At 29.7% G+C, this 24,363-nt stretch overlaps 1 protein-coding gene across 4 annotated transcripts in view; it reads right to left on the bottom strand.

Annotated features, from left to right (window-relative positions):
* Positions 1–24,363, bottom strand: part of LOC132728123 (dual 3',5'-cyclic-AMP and -GMP phosphodiesterase 11A-like) — a 90,422-nt gene that overhangs the window by 40,250 nt on the left and 25,809 nt on the right. Inside the window, exon 1 of one of the 4 annotated variants that reach the window (XM_060713741.1) lies at positions 17,429–17,751. The exons of the other annotated variants lie outside the window; for them this stretch is intronic. The gene's annotated coding sequence lies outside the window, so the exon portion shown is untranslated. Of the gene's footprint in view, positions 1–17,428; positions 17,752–24,363 lie in introns of those variants that run through there. 4 annotated transcript variants of the gene reach the window in all.

The raw sequence follows: 24,363 nt of genomic DNA on the forward strand, positions 1-24,363 counted from the left end.
ATTGCATTTTGCAATGACTTATATATATTATAACTGTGTTATATATATATTAGTTTTAACTACTAAATGATTCAAGAATTTTCTCTGTTTCCTTTCTTCTGTTGACTTTTCTTTTAATTTACTCGGTATAAGCCTTCTTTAATTTTAGAATCGCCTATTTTAGAATTTCTTTTAAACTAACTCCATGATTTCCTGATAAATTACATTCATTATCAATCATTATACATGTAGTATCGTATGGACGTTGTTCCAACGATTTTGGTATAAAGTTGCATATTTTTATTGAAACAAACTGTTTTTATAACCTTTTATAAGGTCAAATATTATTTCAGTATATTTTGTGCTGACGTTACCGCTCCTGATACTTCTTTTAAATTATTCATTTGCAGTATGTGTTTCGCTATACTTTAGTACAATGTACAAGCACTAAAACATGTTATAAATGTTTGACAACAAAAATCCAGAATAAAATGTCATAAATCAACGGCATCTCTAAATAAACTATACAGTAAACAATTTTGCAACAGTTTTATTTTGAAATTTGAAAACGTTTCAGTTATAAAAACCGTTTTCAAAGATTGTCAAATTCCTAAAATTCGTTTGCGTTTTCTGACACTTTTGAATAATCAATGTTGACATCGAGATTAGCCACAGAAATCCATTACAGCACTTATATCGGAAGACATATAAATTCATAATTAACCCAGAAAATTGAGACATATTCGTCATTGATAAGGGAAAATGGTATCATTGTCTCCGATATATATCATTCGAGAACAAAACTTTCTTACTCAAGTGTTTTACGGATTTTATTGAAAGTATGCACTTGAGAAATAAAATTAACCTTATTTGTGTTACCTGTAAATAATATATATTATTAGCCGAAGTTAACCGGTAAAACAAAATTAGGCATTGTTTAATGTTGTTGAAATGCACTTTACAAGTTAAAATACATGTTTGGCAAGAATGAACGCCTGGATTGGATAGGAGAGATATTATATTAAACAAAATAATTTAAAGTTGTTTTAAGCATGAAACAAAACAAAAAAAGCATGAAAAATAAATGTGAATTTAAATAACCCATTTGTACCTTGTTCTATCGCTCTTTTGGGCATGACCTACTCGGGCTATGATAATTTTTAGCCCTACTTGGGGCATGACAATATGTCATTTCACATAATACTTTTTTTCTAGTATGCGGTCTGAAAAGTGCTAAGCATAAGTTGTTCATTTTTGTGTTGCAATCGAACTTAAACTGTTACAATGTCTTTAAAATGTTTGAACTAAATTAAATGTCGAGTATAATCAATACAATATCAAGATAATAAATGCAATGACATGTTTTGTTATTAAGTTGAAAAAAGTCAATTAATCTATTAAAAAAGATAAATGAGAGAAAGTTCATAATAATCCTTTCTGTCTATAGCAATAATGTGTTCACAGCTTGTGTTCCCGCCTGAGGTAAAACCGTAGTGTCAATGTTTTTTATTGTGTCCTTTTTTATTTTTTCTACAGCATTTTGATATGTCATGAATCTGTATTTTGAAAGCCACATCAAAATTAGAGCATGCTAAATGATTTAGTATTGGCATGCTTACATGAACCTTATATTACCTAGTCTAGTTGCATTTAAAGTAAGAATTCTTTTAAGAACTCGATGTTCACCATCGATTATTTTTAAGTTAAAAGTACTTCATGGTCTAAATTCATTTATTCCGTTCTTTCAACATTCAAATATGGATGCCAATAAATTGACACCACCTAAATTCTTAAATTAATACACTGTAATATCAACATAATAAAATTAGATTTAGTTTGTACATGATTTATTTTAGTTTAATTGCATAGGAAGCTATAAGCTTAAAGACGCAAATTGGAGCCAACTAGTATTAAGCAATAGGTATAATGTTTCTGGCTTAAGGAACAACGGCTTAAAACTGAGGGTTTGGTATGATTTCGTTTGATTTCTTTCTAAATGTTGATGTTACAGTTGTATATAAAAACATGTATGATAGGAAAATTTATAGGAACAATGATCTACTAAAATTTTGAACATTGACAAAATGTTTTAATTTTATGCAAAATAAATACAACTTGTATTTGATATGTTTTATGTTTTTTTCCGTTTCGTTTTCTATACAAAAAAACCCAAATCATTTTGATACCATTATACTAAGTCAAATGAACCTGTCCAACCTATGTATTGAGAAAATAATATGTAGAACCAAACGAACCTTAAAAAATCTCATTAGATTTTACGAGCACTCATGACAAATGTATTTGCAATAAAGATAAATTATTGTCGTCTTCTATTAAAACGTTTGTGAGTGAGGGCATTCAGGTCCCAAGAGTATTACGAATTAAATAGAAGGAATGTATTTGATATATAAAATTAACCTTATTCCGATCCAATTAGCCTATGGTTACCAGTTTAACAAATCGGTTTATAGCTTCCTACGCATAAACGCTGGAGAAGGAAGTTAGATTATCTGTTTCTATCTAGTGATTAGTTCACAATATCAATATAACAAGTTTTCATTTTACGGGAAGTATATACTTTGAATTAAATGCTATGCATAAAAATGCAGCAAAGTTTCAATTCTACGTCAAAACGCAAATCAAAGCTCTATGTCTTCCGCTTTTAGAAAATTTTAATTAGCAGATATAGGTTTAGCATTCAATTTCAATAAGAAAATTGATTTAACAACAAGTTGATACTCGTATAATAACCATAACAACAATAAGCCATTCACTTCAAAACCAAGAACAACAACAAAATAAAACACCTTTTTTTGTTTGATATTATGCAACAACTAAATGCGTTTTTCTAGAACATAATGCTAAATGGCGTAAGGGATGTTGCATTTTTCATTACCACTAAACTTTGTTCGCATTGCTATGTGGGGATCTCCCCTTCTCCATGTTATACAGAAACATAAATTAATTATATTTCCACACTGCAATAAAATAGACATAAAAGATTAATATAACTATCTATATCAAATCTATATCAAAAACATAATATAAGTAAATGTGCATGCATTTGCCAACCAAACTTTCAACTAAACAACACTGCTTTTCTACTAAACGTTTGGAAATGAGGGTATTCATTTAAAGCACCGTTGAAATTAAATGAAATTGCAGAGCAGGTTTTATTGAGTCTGGTCATGAGACAAAATGAGTGCAACATCTCTCATGCACCCCAAACCACAAAGGATTGAATTATTCAATATTAAATATCATTCTGTTTTATTATCAATGTATATCAACAAAACTCATTGGGTTAAGCATGAAACAAAAAAAATAAGCATGAAAAATAAATGTGAATTTAAATAACAACAAAACTCATTGGGTTCACTGGTTCACAATATGAATTATTTGTCGAATACATTTTCAGTCTATAATATCAAATGATTGTATATTTTATGAGATATGAGGTTTTGAAAGAAATGTACGACGTTGTCTGTTTTTAATCTTTAATGTTTTTTTTTGTTATCTTAAAGACAATATTGTCAAATTATTAAATAGTAAATCCACTTTAAAACATTAAAGTATTTAATAAGGCATTTTATGAAAATAGGAACGATAATTCTAATATTGAATATACGTTAATTATAACTTAATATTATATATTTTAACCATGTATACCAACCTCCTTAAAATAGTCTCGGAGAACATGATCGTAACTGATATACCAAAGCTTTTACGGTTCCATAATTTCTCACCGTCTTCCTGAATTTGTAATAAAATCTCGAGCACGTGACACAGTAGATTATTATTTATTCATTTTTTCATATCAGTTTTCGCTGTATACAATCCACTGGGAAATACTTTGACACATTAGAAGTGTTAAGGTCTGCCGCATAATTTTGATATTGCATTTATATAAATATATTATTCAATATAGATATAAAATGCTTTTGAGATGGAGGTAACTAAAGGTTACACTAATAACAAGTATGTTCCAATGGTTAATACTAGATCACTAATGTTTCAAACAATTTGTAAACACTATTGCTTTTCTATGGTAAATAAAGCATCCACGAGTTAGAATCTAGCACTGACACATTTGAAAAGTAAGTAAATAAGTTTGGTGCTATAGAAAAAGCGGACATCCAAAAACGTTATGAAATTAAAATCAGTATTGTACAACAATACTTTTTTTATTATTTTACAAAATGATAAAGCATTATTAAGATTTTATGAAACTGAATACATGAAGCATTGTGAGGTTTAAATATGAGGATTTTTATCATCCAATATGACCTTATCATTAGGTAATAAATGACAGAATATGATCCTGTACTAATACAAATGGTGGCAACTCTTTATTAAAACAAGTGGTTACGGCTGTATCATTACCTCATTCAAATAAAAATCACGTTCACTTTGTCATCCACTTTTGTTGTTTGTATGTAATAGTCTCATGAAACTAAGTTAATTGAATATTTGGTGCATTTACTTGCCAAAGCGCATAAACTTGCATCTGTTTATGATGTCACGCATGCTCACTTTCCATCATTTATAATTCATGATTATTTGTTAGAAATATGGCAATAAATTTGAAACTAAGATAGGTGATGTTTGATGACAGAAAACTAATCATTATTGATGGTATTAAATTCAAATGAGGATTGCATAGTAAATCAACTGTGTATAAATAAAATTATCTTTTGATATTGGAATTTAAAAAAAAAAGCAATAAAACAAGTATGTACATATCAAAGCTTATGTCTTTCAACTACATTATATCCAATATTTTTAACAAAGGTTTTCTCTTTTTCTCATTTCAAAACCATTCTAGTAATTAGAATAAGTAGGATTAACTATAATTACAATGATACCTCACCTTCTTGAGCTCTAAATTAGTTTGTAATGTAAATTCAAACTTATACCAAAGTGGCGTCAGATTTATTCATTTATTCATATCATTGCCCGCTATATAATGCCTAAAGGGTCATTCTGATACTTAAGACATGTTTATAAGAGATATTGTGTAAAGTCTTGGATTTTGACAAATAGCTGATAAGATATATGTTTAAAAGTGAAATTTTAATATATGCAACAATGATTTCATTTCACCATATTTGGATTAATTTAGTAAATTGTCTGAAGGTATAATGCAGTTTTCTGATACACACCGGACATATGCATCGATCATACAAAAATATAGAGCTAATTAGCCTCTAAAGGTATTAATCATTACAAAAGAATATATTCATATTCAGTAGACAGTTACCGTCTTTTTATAGGAATTGTGAAGAAAACTCACCGTTCGATATATGTGGAAATTTACGCAAGTTAACCAGTTAACCCGTCCATTAAAATTAATGTTTCTCCTCCCGCTTAGATAGATAAAGATAAAACTAATCTTGATAAAAAGTACATTTTCAAAAGTCTATTTTTACAGGATTTACATTGATTTTAATACTTTAGTTTTTTTTTAAAAATGATTAATAAAAAACCTTATGTATTGTAAGTTGATAAAATATTGATATATTCAGAAAATTTATATCTTACCATCGCCCAGTATGAATGTTGCTTTAAAGTAGAGTTGTTTGAAAAAGTATGTCATAAATAGGCTTCAATCAGAGTTACACCAATCATTCCTTGGATTAGATATATTCTTTCATTGCATGCAATGTGACATAAACAAGGGGGTTAATCCATGCGCGCGCATCCTTAAAGTTCTGATACCGCGAACACTTCATCGGCCGGTATTTCGAAGAAAAACGAGGGGTGTGCAGAAATCAGAAAAAGTATGAATTTAATTTGTTTTGCAAAGAAGATGTCCTAACTTCTAGTTTTTATATACAAAATGTAATGAGGTAACTCTTGCCTGTTCTGTCAGTATTTCGCGTTGAATGCGATTTTGATTCTGGATAGTGCGTACACTCGGCGTTGAAATGTTACAGAAAATGAGCAAATATCGATTAAACTGGCCGTTTTAAACGGCTGGAAGTTATTCTGTTGCAGAATCCTTTTCAAAAATATATTTTCAACCTTAGTTCCAATTCATATGTACTCACAACGTATTTAAACTTACTATTTACAGAAAACAGAGATTATGATATTGCGTACACTCTAAAAACATCCAGATACTGCGTACACATAACTATGCAATCGATAGAAAGTAGTTATGTGAAGTTGGCTTGTACATTGTACATCGTAGTTCAGCTTGTAATACCCCAATTACAAGCTAGTAGTTGGGTATTCAGCTTGTAGTTCGGACCAAATACGCCAGCATACATAATATTTGAATTACAAGCTAGTAGTTTAGTATTCAGCTTGTAGTTCGGACCAAATACATCAGCATACATAATATTTGAATTACTAGCTAGTAGTTGGGTATTCAGCTTGTAGTTCGGACCAGATACACCAGGATACGTTAAATTTGAATTACGAGCTAGTAGTTGGGTATTCATCTTGTAGTTCTGACCAAATACATCAGCATACATTATATTTGAATTACAAGCTAGTAGTTGGGTATTCATCTTGTAGTTCTGACCAAATACATCAGCATACATAATATTTGAATTACAAGCTAGTAGTTGGGTATTCAGCTTGTAGTTCGGAACAAATACGCCAGCATACATAATATTTGAATTACAAGCTAGTAGTTGGGTATTCAGCTTGTAGTTCGGACCAAACACATCAGCATACATTATATTTGAATTACAAGCTAGTAGTTGGGTATTCAGCTTGTAGTTCGGACCAAACACACCAGCATATACATTATTTGAATTACTAGCTGGTAGTTGGGTATTCAGCTTGTAGTTCGGACCAGATACACCAGCATACGTTTAATTTGAATTACAAGCTAGTTGTTGGGTATTCATCTTGTAGTTCTGACCAAATACATCAGCATACAAAATATTTGAATTACAAGCTAGTAGTTGGGTATTCATCTTGTAGTTCGGACCAAACACATCAGCATACATTATATTTGAATTACATGCTAGTAGTTGGGTATTCAGCTTGTAGTTTGGACCAAATACACCAGCATACATAATATTTGAATTACAAGCTAGTAGTTTAGTATTCAGCTTGTAGTTCGGACCAAATACATCAGCATACATAATATTTGAATTACTTGCTAGTAGTTAGGTATTCAGCTTGTAGTTCGGACCAGATACACCAGGATACGTTAAATTTGAATTACGAGCTAGTAGTTGGGTATTGATCTTGTAGTTCTGACCAAATACATCAGCATACATTATATTTGAATTACAAGCTAGTTGTTGGGTATTCATCTTGTAGTTCTGACCAAATACATTAGCATACATAATATTTGAATTACAAGCTAGTAGTTAGGTATTCAGCTTGAAGTTCGGACCAAACACATCAGCATACATAATATTTGAATTACAAGCTAGTAGTTGGGTATTCAGCTTGTAGTTCGGACCAGATACACCAGCATACGTTTAATTTGAATTACAAGCTAGTTGTTGGGTATTCATCTTGTAGTTCTGACCAAATACATCAGCATACAAAATATTTGAATTACAAGCTAGTAGTTGGGTATTCATCTTGTAGTTCTGACCAAATACATCAGCATATATTATATTTGAATTACAAGCTAGTAGTTGGGTATTCAGCTTGTAGTTCGGACCAAATACATCAGCATATACAATATTTGAATTACTAGCTAGTAGTTGGGTATTCAGCTTGTAGTTCGGACCAGATACACCAGGATACGTTAAATTTGAATTACGAGCTAGTAGTTGGGTATTGATCTTGTAGTTCTGACCAAATACATCAGCTTACAAAATATTTGAATTACAAGCTATTGTTGGGTATTCATCTTGTAGTTCTGACCAAATACATCAGCATACATAATATTTGAATTACAAGCTAGTAGTTAGGTATTCAGCTTGAAGTTCGGACCAAACACATCAGCATACATAATATTTGAATTACAAGCTAGTAGTTGGGTATTCATCTTGTAGTTCGGACCAGATACACCAGGATATGTTAAATTTGAATTACAAGCTAGTTGTTGGGTATTCATCTTGTAGTTCTGACCAAATACATCAGCATACATAATATTTGAATTAGAAGCTAGTAGTTGGGTATTCAGCTTGTAGTTCGGACCAAACACATCAGCATACATTATATTTGAATTACAAGCTAGTAGTTGGGTATTCAGCTTGTAGTTCGGACCAAATACACCAGCATACATAATATTTGAATTACAAGCTAGTAGTTGGGTATTCATCTTGTAGTTCGGACCAAATACACCAGCATACATGCCAGCTGACAAAATACATCAGCTAGATAATATTTTGTATGCTGGTGTATTTGGTCCGAACTACAAGCTGAATACCAAACTACTAGATTGTAATTCAAATATTATGTATTGTTATGTATGCAACATATTACATGTATATAATTTATCTGACCAGTTGGTATTTCCAATATTATCATTGTTCTATTTTTAGAACATAAACTACATGTATGTACTAGAACTTTCTTAACTGTTGTAGAAAACTCATGCATTATATTTAGATAGAAATTTCTGGAATGATCTTTATTGTTGAAGTTGCTAGATTATGATAGAACATAATAGACTTTTCTGGAATGTTCCTAGTTTATATATATATTACGGGACATTTTTCATTTCGGTACCTTTTAAGTCATCAGTGACCATTTAAGTCATCAGTAACCTTTTAAGTCATCAGTGATCATTTAAGTCATCAGTAACCTTTTAAGTCATCAATATATTTGGAGTATTATTCAACTTGGAAATTAAGTGATTTATTGGAGCTTGGATTATTTTGAAATAGTTAAAATTATTCTTGTGGATTTTATTGTGGGAATTTATTCTAAAGTGTTCTTGGATTTTACTTGGATTTAAATGTGCTATTCAAAAAAGGATCATTCCAGGATCAGACTAGACATTTGTGATTTCATTTTACATGTATTTGGACTTCAGGTATTTGTAAACATAATTTGTTATTTTATTTTTCTTTGATAATTTTTCTGTAATAAATTTGTTATTGTTACAAGTTTGTTGCTGGCTTTTCTTTCTCGTTACGCCTGGCTCGTAACAGTATGCTGATGTATTTAGTCCGAACTACAAGCTGAATACCCAACTACTAGCTAGTAATTCAAATATTATGTATGCTGATGTATTTGGTCCGAACTACAAGCTGAATACTAAACTACTAGCTTGTAATTCAAATATTATGTATGCTGGCGTATTTGTTCCGAACTACAAGCTGAATACCCAACTACTAGCTTGTAATTTGGGTATTACAAGCTGAACTACGATGTACAATATACAAGCCAACTTCACATACCTACTTTCTATCAATTGCATAGTTATGTGTACGCAGTATCTGGATTTTTTTAGAGTGTACGCAATATCATAATCTCTGTTTTCTGTAAATAGTGAGTTTAAATACTTTTTGAGTACAAATGAATTGGAACGAAGGTTGAAAATATATTTTTGAAAAGGATTCTACAAAAGAATAACTTCCAGCCGTTTAAAACGGCCAGTTTAATCGATATTTGCTCATTTTCTGTAACATTTCAACGCCGGGAGTACGCACTATCCAGAATCAAAATCGCATTCAACGCGAAATACTGACAAAACAGGAAAGAGTTACTTCAAGACATTTTGTATATAAAAACTAGAAGTTAGGACATCTTCTTTGCAAAACAAATTAAATTCATACCTTTTCTGATTTCTTCACACCACTCGTTTTTCTTCGAAATACCGGCCGATGAAGTGTTCGCGGTATCAGAACTTTAAGGATGCGCGTGCATGGATTAACCCCCTTGATAAAAGTTGATAAATATCACAAACTTAATCCAAAACTGATATAAATGACCATGCCATGTCGCTGGCAATTCCCTAGAGACAATTCCTCATCATTTAAAGTGGTGAAAGCTATATTAATGCCCGAGCCAACTATAAATCACATCATCCATGTCATTCCGCTGATTATTGTAATGGCCGCATTTACGGATATCTCTGACGCCAATGGGGGAGTTACTTTTATTGTTAATTCATCTCTTCATCATTTAATGCTCTAACTACAAGTGTATCTTAGGCATTTGATGCCCATTATAGGATTATGGAATGGTAAAACATTTCAATTGATGAATTTCAATGACGACTTCAAACATAAGCGCTACAAATAAAGAATAACGGCATCCCTAAAGAACGACCAAAACGACAACATTACATGATGTGACCTGTACGTCTCTATAAATAACATATAAAATGTTGTTCAACTTTAAGGTGCGTTTTTTGTTCAATGAGTCGTAAATGGAAGAAAGGCATTTGATCATATCACATATAGTGACCCGTTTCTTAACAATCTAGCCTTATTTATATTCAAATCTTATTTTATAAACATTAAACAATAATATGATTTGGAATAACGCATCAACTTTTTAATAATATCTTTAAGTATCAAATGAATGTTATTTCATAATCATCTAACTGATATTCTAAGTTATAAAATTTTGAAAGAAAGTTTAGAAAAAAGTGTTTGATGAACGATAGCCTTAACTTTGATGATGAAATAAAATGGCAATATCGGTGATAGAGGAATATGATTTAGGTCAGCTATCTTAATATTATCAATATGGTTATGATATTCTGATGACCGTTAATAAAAAGTAACGTTTTGATAGTAAGTATTATTGCTCTATTTTTTCAAATATAATTGACATCATAATAATAAAAACATGTTTAATTTGTTCTTCGCTTCTCATAAAACTCCAAATAAAGAATTCAATCAGGAAATAATGAAAAAGTTCTCAAATCAGTTTAACTCATGTTTGACTTAATGTCTTCCCTATAGTAGATAATAAAAACATGTTTAATTTGTTCTTCGCTTCTCATAAAACTCTTAATAAAGACTTCAGGAAATAATGAAATAGTTCTCAAATCAGTTTAACTCATGTTTGACTTAATGTCTTCCCTACAATAGACGCACATAATATAATATGTTCTTTTCATACATTTGAATTAAGGTAGTGATCGTATCTATAATTTATATATCATATAGTCTCTACAAATTAACTGACAGTATTTTCTATGTTTATTCCAGTTATACGGTATTTCCCTTTACTGGAGTAAGTCTTGGTCATTCATATTTCACATAGTTTTTGTAGATCGATTGACTTCTTTTCCATAAAAATTTGATTAAACATCAAATTTGTACAGTCTATGAAAAGAAGTATTTCTTCTATCTGTCATTCATATTTCACAAATACATAGTCTCTACATACTGACTGCCTTTAGCAATAATTAGGTAAATTTGTCTTTCAATGGTCTCGACAAATTGATTAACTTTCTTGTTATGTGTTATAAATGTTTGGGCCCATGCGCTCTAAGAAAGTTTAATGACATGTGTGTAAGTCTCTAGCTTCGTCATTGTCATTCATACTTAACGTAGTCTTTACAAATTAAATGACTGCCTTTTCTATGTTTTATCAAATTGTATTGTCCCTGTCAGTAGTGACGTATACTCGTAATACTATCACTTACGTGAGCAAAACTAAATTTATTATACCAGGCACACTTGTTGATTAATATAAAGAAATTCAAGTGGACACACGTATTGATACTTATAATATGATACGTAAATATGTTAGATATTTTTCTCGATAACGTTTTTTCTGGACTTTTTTGTAACAACTGAATTATATTTGCGATGCTTTCTTTGGTAATGGGAAACTTTTAGGTTTGACATGTTGAAAAAACAACAAAAAACATCCACACAGATAGAGAAGTTATATATACTTTTAATAATTTATTATTTATTCCTGAAATAAACTCAAAAAAAAATATTATCAAACTAAAAACATTTGCTGGTAATCTGAAATGGATAGCATTAGGTGCATCACACAACTGTGCACACTTTAAGATGACATATCAAATGCTGTCAAGGTTACTAAGTAAACACGTTTAATTTTTGCATTTTGATATTTACACAGAAATATGATTGAAATATGAAATATAATGCTTACATTAATATTTGTTTACTGTAATTGTACACAGAATTGCATGAGGAGTTAAAACATTGGTCTTGTTCTTACAATGCAGATGTTACACGTCATTAAAAGGCTTAAACGAGCGTGTTATAACAATATCCCAAAACGTATCAATAATAAATGATTCAGATACAACGTAAAGTGACATTATGCTAATCCAAGTGTAAATGGTCATTGGTCAGGTAAATTAAAATTATTTATCATTTTGCCATTTTGTTAAATATTATACTTTACTACGAAGAAATCATATAATTATAATCAACGTGTTCAACATAAATTTCTATAAATATCCTTCAGAATTTATTGGTAATACACAGTTCTTTACAAGAGTGGGGCAATCTATTTTTAATTTGTGTTGTTTTTATATTTTAGCATACACATTTTCCATTATCTATTTCTGGTCAATCACTATTTTATAAGCCAATCTTTTGATATATTTTACTAATTCAAACCAACTTGACAGTGACAAATGAGCATAATGCCACTTTTATTTCAAATCCAAATGTGTTCTCCCACGTGTACAATTATGATTATAATTATAAAAGAAGTAATTTTATTGACTCACTTTGAATAATTATTTTTATAAATGTACATATTTCTTTGTTCTATTTACATCAATATGTATTAACATACATTATTAGTAAAAATATGCATAAATGTTATGCATTTACCCTCAACGTTAAAAGATAACATATAAACACTTCTAGATCCAACTACAAAAAACCTACGATGTGTATACGATCACTATATGACGTCTGTTGATCGTTAACTTTAATTGCTTTGCACAAATGGCAAGATCAAGCAATATAGGAGTCATATGAGTATATTCCACATAATTAATCCACACGTAAAGAGAAGGATAAACTGTTACAAACGCTGGCAACTACAACACCCTCCCGAACAACGATAAGTTTAAACTTAAAGTTGTGTATCGCCCATGTGTAACATTATTGTTATATTTATATAGAATGACGTATGTTACAGAATAACATATAATCCGTTAAAATGGGAAATGTAAAAACAAATAGTCATTCTAAGTATGATGAATTTAAACAAATACAAGTGCCTATTAATTATTTTAGAGTGTTCTAGCGTTAAAATAAGAAAGAAAACACTTCTTATCGAGATAAAATTACATTCCCCGAAACAAGCATAAGACTACAAATGCACGTAACTTATGATAAAGAATTTTCTAAGAAGATTCAGCGCTGTTTAAAAGCAAGGGTGTTTCAAAGCTCATTTGTCACTTTGTGCTAACTATAGAGCTATTTAGGTAAGGCTATCGCACATCAGCACAGGAAAGAAATAAATAATATTGCAGATGATGCTTAATTGAGTTTTTCTCTTGGCAGTAAATAGCCTTATGGACTTAAATGAAATAAAACAATATTGTTAGCTTTACGTCATTTATAAATTCTGTTTAATCATTACGTTAATATAGTGGAACACTTGACATGCATAATGGTACTTGACTAAGGGTTGCTTATAGACTTTAATAAATTAAACGAAATTGTTAGCGTCACATAATTTATGAATTATGTGTAATGATTATGCTAACAGTGGACCACTTATCATGCATACCAGATAAGACAAATTTTATTAGGGCCATCGTTAATTGATAATATGAATTGTGCCTATTTGGTTGTTTAAACCATATGAATGAACTGACATATTGATGTTGGCTCAAGAACAAAAATGATTATTTATGTTTCTATGTTTCTTTACAGCTATTGAAATTAAAAATGTCATACAACATGTCTTATATTTTCACCATGATGTAATGCACTTACACGCATGATGGTTTTAATTTTAGACATGATGTTTACTTTGGACAATTAATTTTATTTTAACAATCAAATAAATTAAATTACTAGCATGATTTGATTTTCTTTTTGATGAAATATTACAAGTCAATCAAACTTTTAAAATAAAATAGGTCAGATCAAACGCTCCAATTTTATTGTGCAATGGTATTTAAGAAAGTTTTCGAACAGTGACATAACCATTTAAAGAAATGCAATAATCAGATACAGCAATAAATGGATACATATTAAGGACATTTGAAGTTTGTTGATTCACTTCAGGACTATACAGGTTGTTCAAAATGTTTCAATAAAAAATATTTTCAAGAAATCACAATTTCAGTTTGTTCATGAGAGACGAAAGAAGAAGGTGTAACAACTTCCATGTGCTCTAGTTCAGACCAAATACAGGTATACTTATAATGTTATATCGTGGCCATACAATTATTATTTATTTATCTTATTCTTAATACATATATACATTAGTTTTACTTAAATTACATGTGATAGTTAGCATGTATCACTACCATTATTGCCTTGGTAATTAAGTCATTCCACAGGAATGCTAGAACGATTATTACAGCAATGTAATTGGAAGTATGTTCTGATTCCTTAAATAAATATAAACATGCAAACAAATAAAAAAAGAAACGATTGTCAAAATTTATTGTTTGAGTACATACACACATTATAACCGATCGGATATTGTCTTCTTCTATTATTACAAGTTGCACATTACGATGAAGAAATGTATACATACGTCACATTAAGTACACAAACATTTATAATGTCTGTAACAGATGTCCAATAATTAGTATCCAAATATCATAACTTACAGAAGATCTAGAATTATCAAACAAATGAATTTATGATATTTGACGGTGTGTTCTATCGGTTGTCCTACAAGTCACCAAGTGGACATTAGCGTATAATGCGTATATTAGACTGGAGATAAACAGACACTTTCTTGCATATCAGACGGGATTATCTACCAGTTACACCGGTGCTAGAAAACTTATCTCACTCTTCCATGGTTGACAAGTCGCGTGCTTTAGATGACGTCATTGCCGCGCGCCTTTTATGAATGAATAGCGTTCTTAGGATGACGTCACTGAACCGTTATGAATGAAGTGGTAAGTTCATATGCCAATATAATAACAAAGTGCGTAATGAGAATATCCGTTTTCGTAATTTCTTTTCTGAAAAAAAATTGATATGTTATATGCAAGAAAAAGAATCAAACACCGGCTGTCGGCGCAGGCGGGAATATCTAGCTCTCGGGTAACTGTTTAGTGGAAACTCGGCAAAGCCTTGTTACCACCGTAAACAGTTACCCTCTAGCTAGATATTTCGGTCTGTATTGGCCACAATGCACTGGATATCATTAAATTGTACATACGTTTTTAATAAATGAAATATAAGTATAGTTTAAAACTAGAAACGACTTGTCTTTATTCGTTGCAATGGTCAGCATACAAATATGTGATCGATCCTGGCTCAGAGATTTTATTTCCTAAAGGAACCATATGTTTGAAAGTTTCGTTGTTTTAAGCCGTTCAATGAATATATAAAGGCATCCAATTAAAATGTTTAAAAGATCACATAATCTTTAACAGATTTGTATTAAAATGAAATAAAGATTAGTCATTTAAAAAAATGAATAAGAATAAAGTAGCTCTGTATGTTTTCTTTAAGATACTGTATATTGTAGAGTACGTGACATATAACTACAAATGTCTATGAAATGTTATATAAAATATCATCTTTTACTAGCACATTGAAGTTGTTCGCATATGCGGATATTTGCATACGAAGACAATTGTTTGGACAAATCCATGTCCAATACAATCAGATCTTATCTTCAGCTTTGATCATGTTTACTTTAAAGCTTTCATTTTTAATATCACGAGATATTCAACTTTGTTGTAGTATTGATATTATTGAAGCAGGTTGTTTACTCATCACATATACATCAATATATTATTTAGATAAGCGACATGGCTACATGACATTTTGCAGTTTGCGTTAATTAAATCATAGAAATGACACGTGTGTAGATTTGGTAGAACTACAAAATGTATCATAAGAGAAATTTGTTTGATAAGGTTTGTCAAAATAAATTGTTTCCGTAATATAGAAAAAAGCAATATTCCCCAAAATAAATCCGAAAACGACAAAATACAGCCTTGAGAACCGACTGAAGCAGTTTTCAACATTTTAACTTTGTTTATAAATTTAAAATAATTCGCTGATTAATACTTAATTGTATGTGTCAATGAATCATGTTAGTAAAATTATTTACTTTGCAAATCCTTTACATACAGCAACAAAAAGTCTTGATGAAGTATTCCCAATAATGTAAAAATAAAAGGAAAATCTAAATAGTCAAGAGGGCATGTTTTACATTACGCTTGATCAACACGACACTGAGCAATTATCTGGACTGTTCACTGCACTACCAGAAATGGTGCTGATAATTTAACATTTTTATGTTCAGTCTTTTATATGTTACTCATGGACGTAAGTGAAATAGTTTTAAGGATAATCTCTATATTGAAATATTTAAAAGAGTTGCGCTTTTTTGAAAGGATATAAAAAGAAAAAAAAGAAAACTTTTTTCAGACTTTATTCATCGGAGCGTAATAAAATACGTGTGTTATCGTTCTTTTGATATTGTATAATTATTGCAATAATATTTACATATGAGTTCACATTTGAATATGGAAAAAGAAGCACTTTACAATCTTCTATAAATACAGAGCAAATGAATGAATTTTGATTGTAAAACAACTTAAATATGTACACATTATATGAAAAATAAAATGCCAGACAACTGTTTTATGGATTACTTTTCCTGTACTATAGTCGACGTATAATACAAAAGCTGTTCAGTATAATGTTCTTTGTACGAATATAAATTGCCTTCCAAATGTGTACAAGAAATTGTTATGAATTTTTAAGAGTAAACCTGTATGAAGTTGACTTCAAACCTCACCTTTTCATCCAATGAGAAGGCCTTAATTTGAAAAATATTTGACACTGTATCTCGCATAAATTGTCCTTAATACATTTATGTAATTTTACCTGCCAATTGCGTCTTTCTGGTATATAATTTCCTTACTTAATATAATTATACGGGTCTTCTCTACAGAAATGCAAATTGTTTTCGTACTTGTAAGCAATTCTAAGACGTTAAATACTTCGTGTGATCAAATTAATTCATCAACTCATCAACTGTTACTTTAATTGTATATCTAATCTTAGTTTTTGCTGTTGTGCATATTATAGTATAGTGTTTAATTATAAACCATAACACTCCAGGTAAATGGGAAAAAACAAATTTGTCTATAAAAAGTCTTTGTTTCTTTTTTTATTTCATGAAAATATATAAAAATTGGTTCTTTAGAGATGACTCACTTGCCTGTCAAAATAATGTTATAATTTTACTTTACGTTAACTTAGCATATTATTTTTAATTGTGTTTGTTTCAAAAAATAAAAAAATTAATTAACTTTTAAAAAATGCGTTTATAAGCATTTTAAACATTTTATATACAAAACAATGCTCTTTAAACAAATAAGTTAATGTTTTGACATTAATAAAGTTTTACTTACTTATTGTAATAAATCCAATTAAAAATAATTCCTGTTTGTTTATGAAAGATTGTTCCATCTACAATGAGCAGCTATTTTGAGGTTTTCTCTCTCTCTTTTCTTTTGCAATATTTATTGCTACTATATAAAATATTGATCTTTTTAAAATGAATTAAATTATCCGTAAGAAAGTAAGTTGATTTAATACAGTGAATATAAAATGAAATAAAATTCAATTATGCACGTTTACGAATATATATTTTTTGATGCATTTAGCATTTTTAGAATCCAACATCCACGAAACAAATTCATAAATCTGCACTGCATCCTCTCCTCTTCGTGCACATCGCATCAACAGAACGATTGAAAATAAGCGGTCGCAGCATGGAAACGCTAATATTTGTATATCCAATACCGATCTGATAAAACCGAAAGTGGTTTCTATCAATAATATGTTATTACTAGCTTTCTATTAATATTGAGGACTTCTTGGACGGGTATTGAAGGAATTATTTTCACGAGTCACACGTGAACCTTAACACGTCAGGATAACTATGGCATGAAATTAATTTGATACGAATGATAAAGCACAGGGGCCATATAGTCGCTATTTAATTTATATAAAACATATTCCAAACTTTATTGGCAATCGGCATGAGGAATGCCTTTGGCCATATTGGCATGACATTGTAACATATACTATAAAGACATGGTAAAGATACTAGATAAAACACTACATAAAAAAGTAAACCCACATCACATAAAAATAAAAATATTATAAAACATTTCAAACATTCAAGAAATATTAATATATTTCAGAGTATTGTTTTGAAACGTAAAAACACTTTAAATCAATTCAGCAATGGTATACATGTATAATTTTCCTTAGTTTTCAACTTTAATGAATATTCTTACAAGGCCAAGATGCATTACAATGATGTCTAATTGTAAAGTTTGTATATTTACTTCAGCAAAGAATTAAATGATATTCATTGTAAGTAAAATTTGATTACACACTTGACTAAAGCGGTTTTCTCTAATTATACTATTATGACAATCGGTTAAAAATGCAAATGATACTTGTCAGAACTGCAAAAATGTAACATGCTTTCTACAGCTGGAACACATTTTCATTAGCTGTATTGTGCATTACAACCAATGGCAAACAACAAAACGGTTGTCAGCAGGAATACTTCTTACTAAAGTTTATAAGACTATATAATACCTCAAGCTGTTTTTTTTTAATTAAATTTAAGGAAGAGAACGTAGCAAAAAAACTTGCAGTTGATTAATGGATTATCAGAACACAATTATATTAAATGACAAAACTTGTATCATATTTTTTATTGTAATACATAACGGTTTTCGTTCAAATTTACCAATATTTATTTCAAAAGATTTTATATTTAAATTGTACTTTTATGACAATCGGTTAAAAAAGCAAATGATACTTGTCAGAACTGCCAAAATGTAACATGCTTTCTAGAGCTGGAACACCTTTTCATTAGCTGTATTGTGCAATACAACCAATGGCAAACAACAAAACGGTTGTCAGCAGGAATACTTCTTACTAAAGTTTATAAGACAATATAATACCTCAAGCTGTTTTTTTTAATTAAATTTAAGGAAGAAAACTTAGCAAAAAACTTGCAGTTGATTAATGGATTATCAGAACATAGTAATTATATTAAATGACAAAACTTGTATCATAGTTCAAATTTACCAATATTTATTTCAAAACATTTTATATTTAAATGAAATTGTAAAACAAACTATTTTTTTTATTTTGTTAAACATATTAACAATTTAAACCGGTTATATTACAATTATTAAGTTCTTTACAGTCATGCTTTTTTAATTAAAGTTTTTCGTACCTCATACATTTTACATTTCATTTCAAATCAGCAAATAAAAAATCTTCAGGATAACATCAAAACAGATTAAACTAATTTTACCTTAAATGTAATACAGTTATGAAAAAAGAATCGAAGAATACATAAAAGTACTCACGGTCAGCTATCCCCCAGAAATAATATCAATTAATATCTTTATATAGATTTGAAACAGCGAAGTCAACAGCTTGTCTTTAATGTAAGATATATAGACACAGATTGTTAATAAAGACACCAATGCAAATCAATCAATGACAAATATTTTCAATGATGAACATCAAATCGATTATAAATCAAACAAACAGAAATGTAATATTAAACAATATATCAAACTGAATATATAATAACACGATTCGCAAGAAAGCAATACAACTATCCGTCTACATCAGATACATTCCGATTTAAATGCAGCTATGACATTGTTTCACATTTATATTTTAAGACTAATACTTTATTTCTTATAAGAGTTCGATCGATGTTTTATTTGTTTAACTCTTTCATCCAATTATGATTTACCATTGAAAATAAATTAAATCTTTGTTAATCAAGTTATAAATTAGGCTAACCTTTTAATATCACATATATTCAAACATCTTATTATAGAATTGATGAATAATTTCGAAATGATTTAGAACACAAGCAAAATCAGGTCACTCTTTTATCTTGGACGATGCACGAATATCAGATATTTAACTGAACTCGAGAAAATTATGTGATTCAATATGAGGAGAAACGCGCCAAGCGATGCTTTTTAAAGCAGAAACATAAATGGCTGTCAAATATTCAAACACAGCAGTAAAACATACAAACATAATTATGCTCTTTAAAACTTTTGTTGTGGTGTTTATAAAAAAATGTAAAATGTCTGTTTTGAATACATACACTTACTATTTGTTTACTTAGTGCTTGTCACTAATAATGAACCATAATATTTTAACTATTAATAAATTAACTTTATTCCAACCCAATTAGCCTATGCTTACAAGTCTTATCAAATCGATTTATCGCATCCTACGCATAAAACTGTTTGTTTGTTTGATTTTACGCCTTTTCCCAACAGTATTTCAGTCATAAAGGCGGGTAGTTTCCTAACCATCGTTCCTAGAGAGTTACACCAGTACTAGACTACGTTCCTCCGCGCTAAAGTACCAAAGCATCTCCCGGGAATCGAACCCACGCCAGAGAGGTAACTGGATTAGAAGTCATCGACTCTAACCCCTCGACCACGGAGGCGGTTAAGCGTCGGGGGAAGGAATTTAGATTATCTCTTTCTACACAGTGATTACATATCTACACTGTAAAATGTTTTAAAATTTATGTTATGGGGAATATCTTCTTCAAAGCGAGCGTTTCAATGTGTAAAGAGACAACGAAGTTTCATTTGCAAAGTTATTACTTATATTGAAGCACAATGACTTCAATTTTATGGCAAAATGTTAAGTGACAGATATAGGTCTAACTTGCATATACAATACAAAAAGTTAAATTAAAACAACCAATAACAACAACAAAACACACACACAATCCAATATGATTTCTGCAACTAAAAGTATATAAATTTTAAAGATACCTCTTACAAACTATGTGATTTTAAAAACATAAATTAATTCATTAATCTTTTTTATTATTTTATATAAGAATATTGGGATTTGGAATAATTCAAAAGATTAAACAATTGTTTTGTTGAATTGTAAAAGAATACTTTAATTATCTCGTAATATTGAATAAAGCATTTTTTAATTGGGGAAATAATTATGATATTTTATATATGTTGACCATAACTAAGCAAAACCATGGTTATTTACCTCCTAATATTAGATGTCTGAGAGAAAGCAATTATGGATAGATCAATGCACTTACAGATCCACAATTTCCCACCTTCATCCCGAATTTGTAACAAAATATCACGTGCCGCAGTAGATTATTATTGATTTATTTATACATATAATTTTTCGCTGTATGCTATCCACTGGGAAATACTTTGACACAGTAGAAGTGTTTAGGTCTGCCGCATTTTAGTGTTACTAAATTCAATATACAAATTAATGCTTCTGAAATGGAGGTTGCTTAAGGTACATTTTAGTAATACACACTAGATAGATAATGAGTGTCGCGAACAATTTTTGCTTTTATGGTGAATAAATCATTGGTGAGTTAACATCTAGTACCAATGCATTTAAAGATAAACATTAAATGAATTAGTTTAGTGATATCAATATACATTTTAAAATATATAATAATAGTATGTTCAATTTTGCATAATATACTTTGCGTTTTGGCAAATTAATATAACAGAGCAAATAATACAGGATACGATTTTAATATCAAAAAATAGTGTAAGGTTCAAACATGACGCTTTTTATCATGCAATACGACATGTAACAACATGTAATAAATGTAAATATATGATACTATACAAATACAAATGGTATGGTTTATTCGCTAGCATCTCCTTATTAGAGAAAGTGGTAATGGTTGAAAATTGTCTCATCTAAATATAAATCAGGTTAATTCTGTCATCCACTTTGTGTTGTTTAAGCTTTGTTTGCATTTAATACATCTAATGTATCTATGGTAATTCAATATTTGATGCATTTGCTTGCTAACGTGCATTAACTTGCATCTGCCTATGATCTAGCACATGCTCATTTTCCATCATTTATAATTCATGATTTATTAGAAATATGTCAATTAATCCGAAACTTATGTAGGTGATGTTTGATGACAGAAAAATAATCATTATTGGTCTTAAATTAATAATCATAAATTTAATGGAGGATTGCATAGTAACTCATCTGTTTCATAATGAAACAGCTATTTTTATATTTGAATTCAAAAGACAACAATAAAACAATTGCAACAGCGTTTTTGATATGTTTTTACCACACATTTATGTCTTTCAACCACAAAATAACCAAAACCTAAAAACAAAGTCTTTTTTCTTTTTCTCATTTCAAAACCATTTTAGTAAGAATAAGTAAGATTAACTATAATAACAATGATACTTTACATTTGTGAATTCTTAATTAGTTTGTAATGTAACTTTAAACTAGTAGCAAAGTGGCATCATATTTATTTTTTTATTCATACTATTGAATTGAAGAACTATAAACATTTTCACAACTTTGAAATTATTATGAAAATGTTACAGTTAGTAAACCTGTCTATCAAATACCTTAACTTCGTTTTGCATTAACTTAAACTTTTGAATGATCATTCTTGACATAATTTTATAACATCGAGATTAGCCACATTATTTCATTACATCACTTATAGCATAAAAAATATACATGTACAGTCATAATTAACCCAGAAAATCGAGACAAATTCGTCATTGATAATGTATTCAAGGACAAATGGAATCAATGCCTCCCATTTACATCATACGAAAACAAAGAGCTTAACAAAGAGCTTTAATACTCAAGTGTTTTGCGGATTTATAGAAAGTATGCACTTGAAAAATACAATTTACCATATTCTAGTTACTTGTAAATGATAAAATTAGCCAATGTATACCAGCAAAAACAAATCAATCTAGACGTAGTTTTTCAATGTTGTTGAAATGCACTTTAAAAGTGTAAAAATACATTTGACAAGAAAAATGGACATCTAAATGGGTTATTGGAAAGAAATCATATGTTGATTGTTTATATCCAAAACGAAACATCTTGACATTATATACATGTAAGTACATGTTTGTGACGAATGTATCGAAAAAGATGCATATGTAGCATATATGATACTACCAGAATATTGCTTACTCACAATACACGGAAACTTTAGCATAGGCCAAAGTATTAATTTGACTGCTTCTCAGCCTAAGGACCATGTGTTTTAACCATACTCTGGACTAAACCTAGTCCTTGTCCTACACTGGGAAATTTAATGTTTTAGCCCTATATTAGACATATTTAATTTCTATTCATCCTTTGGCCATAATCATGTTCTTGCCCTACTAGGGCCATCGAGTTTTTAGCCCTATTTTAGACATAACCGTGTTCTATTCACCATTTGGCAATAACCATGTTCTTGCCTTAATAGGGCCATAAAATGTTTAGCCTTATTTCATAGATAATCATGTTCTAGCCTTATTTTAGACATAACCATATGTTACCTAGAAATATGGTCAATCTTTAGTCTTACTTGGGACATGACCATGTTTCATTTCACATGAGACTAATACTATTTCATTCTAATATGCTGTCCGAAAAGTGGTAAATATCAGTTGTACATTTTTGTGTTGCAATCGAATTTAAACAATATCAACTGATGTCAAGTAAAATCAATCCAATGCCAAGATGCTAAGTACAATGACATCGTTTTGTTAATGATTTAAAAGAGTCAATACATTTATTGGGGAAAAACACAAAGAGAGAAAAAGTTCGTAATAAACCTTTCTGTCTATTACAAAAATGTGTTCACAGCTTGTGTCCCCGCCGGCAGCAAAACCGTCAAGTGTCAATGTCTTTGATTGTGTCGTTTTCCTTTTTTCTAAATCATCTTGATATGACATGAATCTATATTATGTTACAAAAATAAGAATTATTAAATGCTAACCGGAGGTTATTTTAAAGTTATTTTTAGTCAGTATTGACATGGTTATGTAATCCTTTTCTCGGTCTCGTTGCACGAATAATCATATTTATTTTAAGAACTGAATGAACTGAATCGATAAATCATATTACTTAAAAGGACTTCACGATTTAAATGTATCTATTCCGTTCTCTAAAAAATCAGACAGTATTAAAAGTCGATGTCAATAAATTGACAAAACCTAAATTTGAGCACGTCTGAAATTAATATAAACACACATAATAAAATTTGATTTAATTTTTACGTGATTTATTTTAGTTTAACATTTCGAAGCTATAAGCTTAAAGACGCAATTTTGTGTCTGTTTGGTACCAAGCAATACGTGTAATGTTTCTTGCTTAAGAAACATAGACTTTCATCTGAGGGTTTGGTATGATTCCATTTGGTCTGTTTTTGAATTTAATATTACAGTTATTTAGAACAAACTTGAATGATAGAAATATTTATAAGAACAGTCATCTTCTTGAAAAC

Source organism: Ruditapes philippinarum, unplaced genomic scaffold, assembly GCF_026571515.1.
Source record: "Ruditapes philippinarum isolate M1 unplaced genomic scaffold, ASM2657151v2 ctg906_1_1_1_1, whole genome shotgun sequence".
NCBI lineage: Eukaryota > Metazoa > Mollusca > Bivalvia > Venerida > Veneridae > Ruditapes > Ruditapes philippinarum.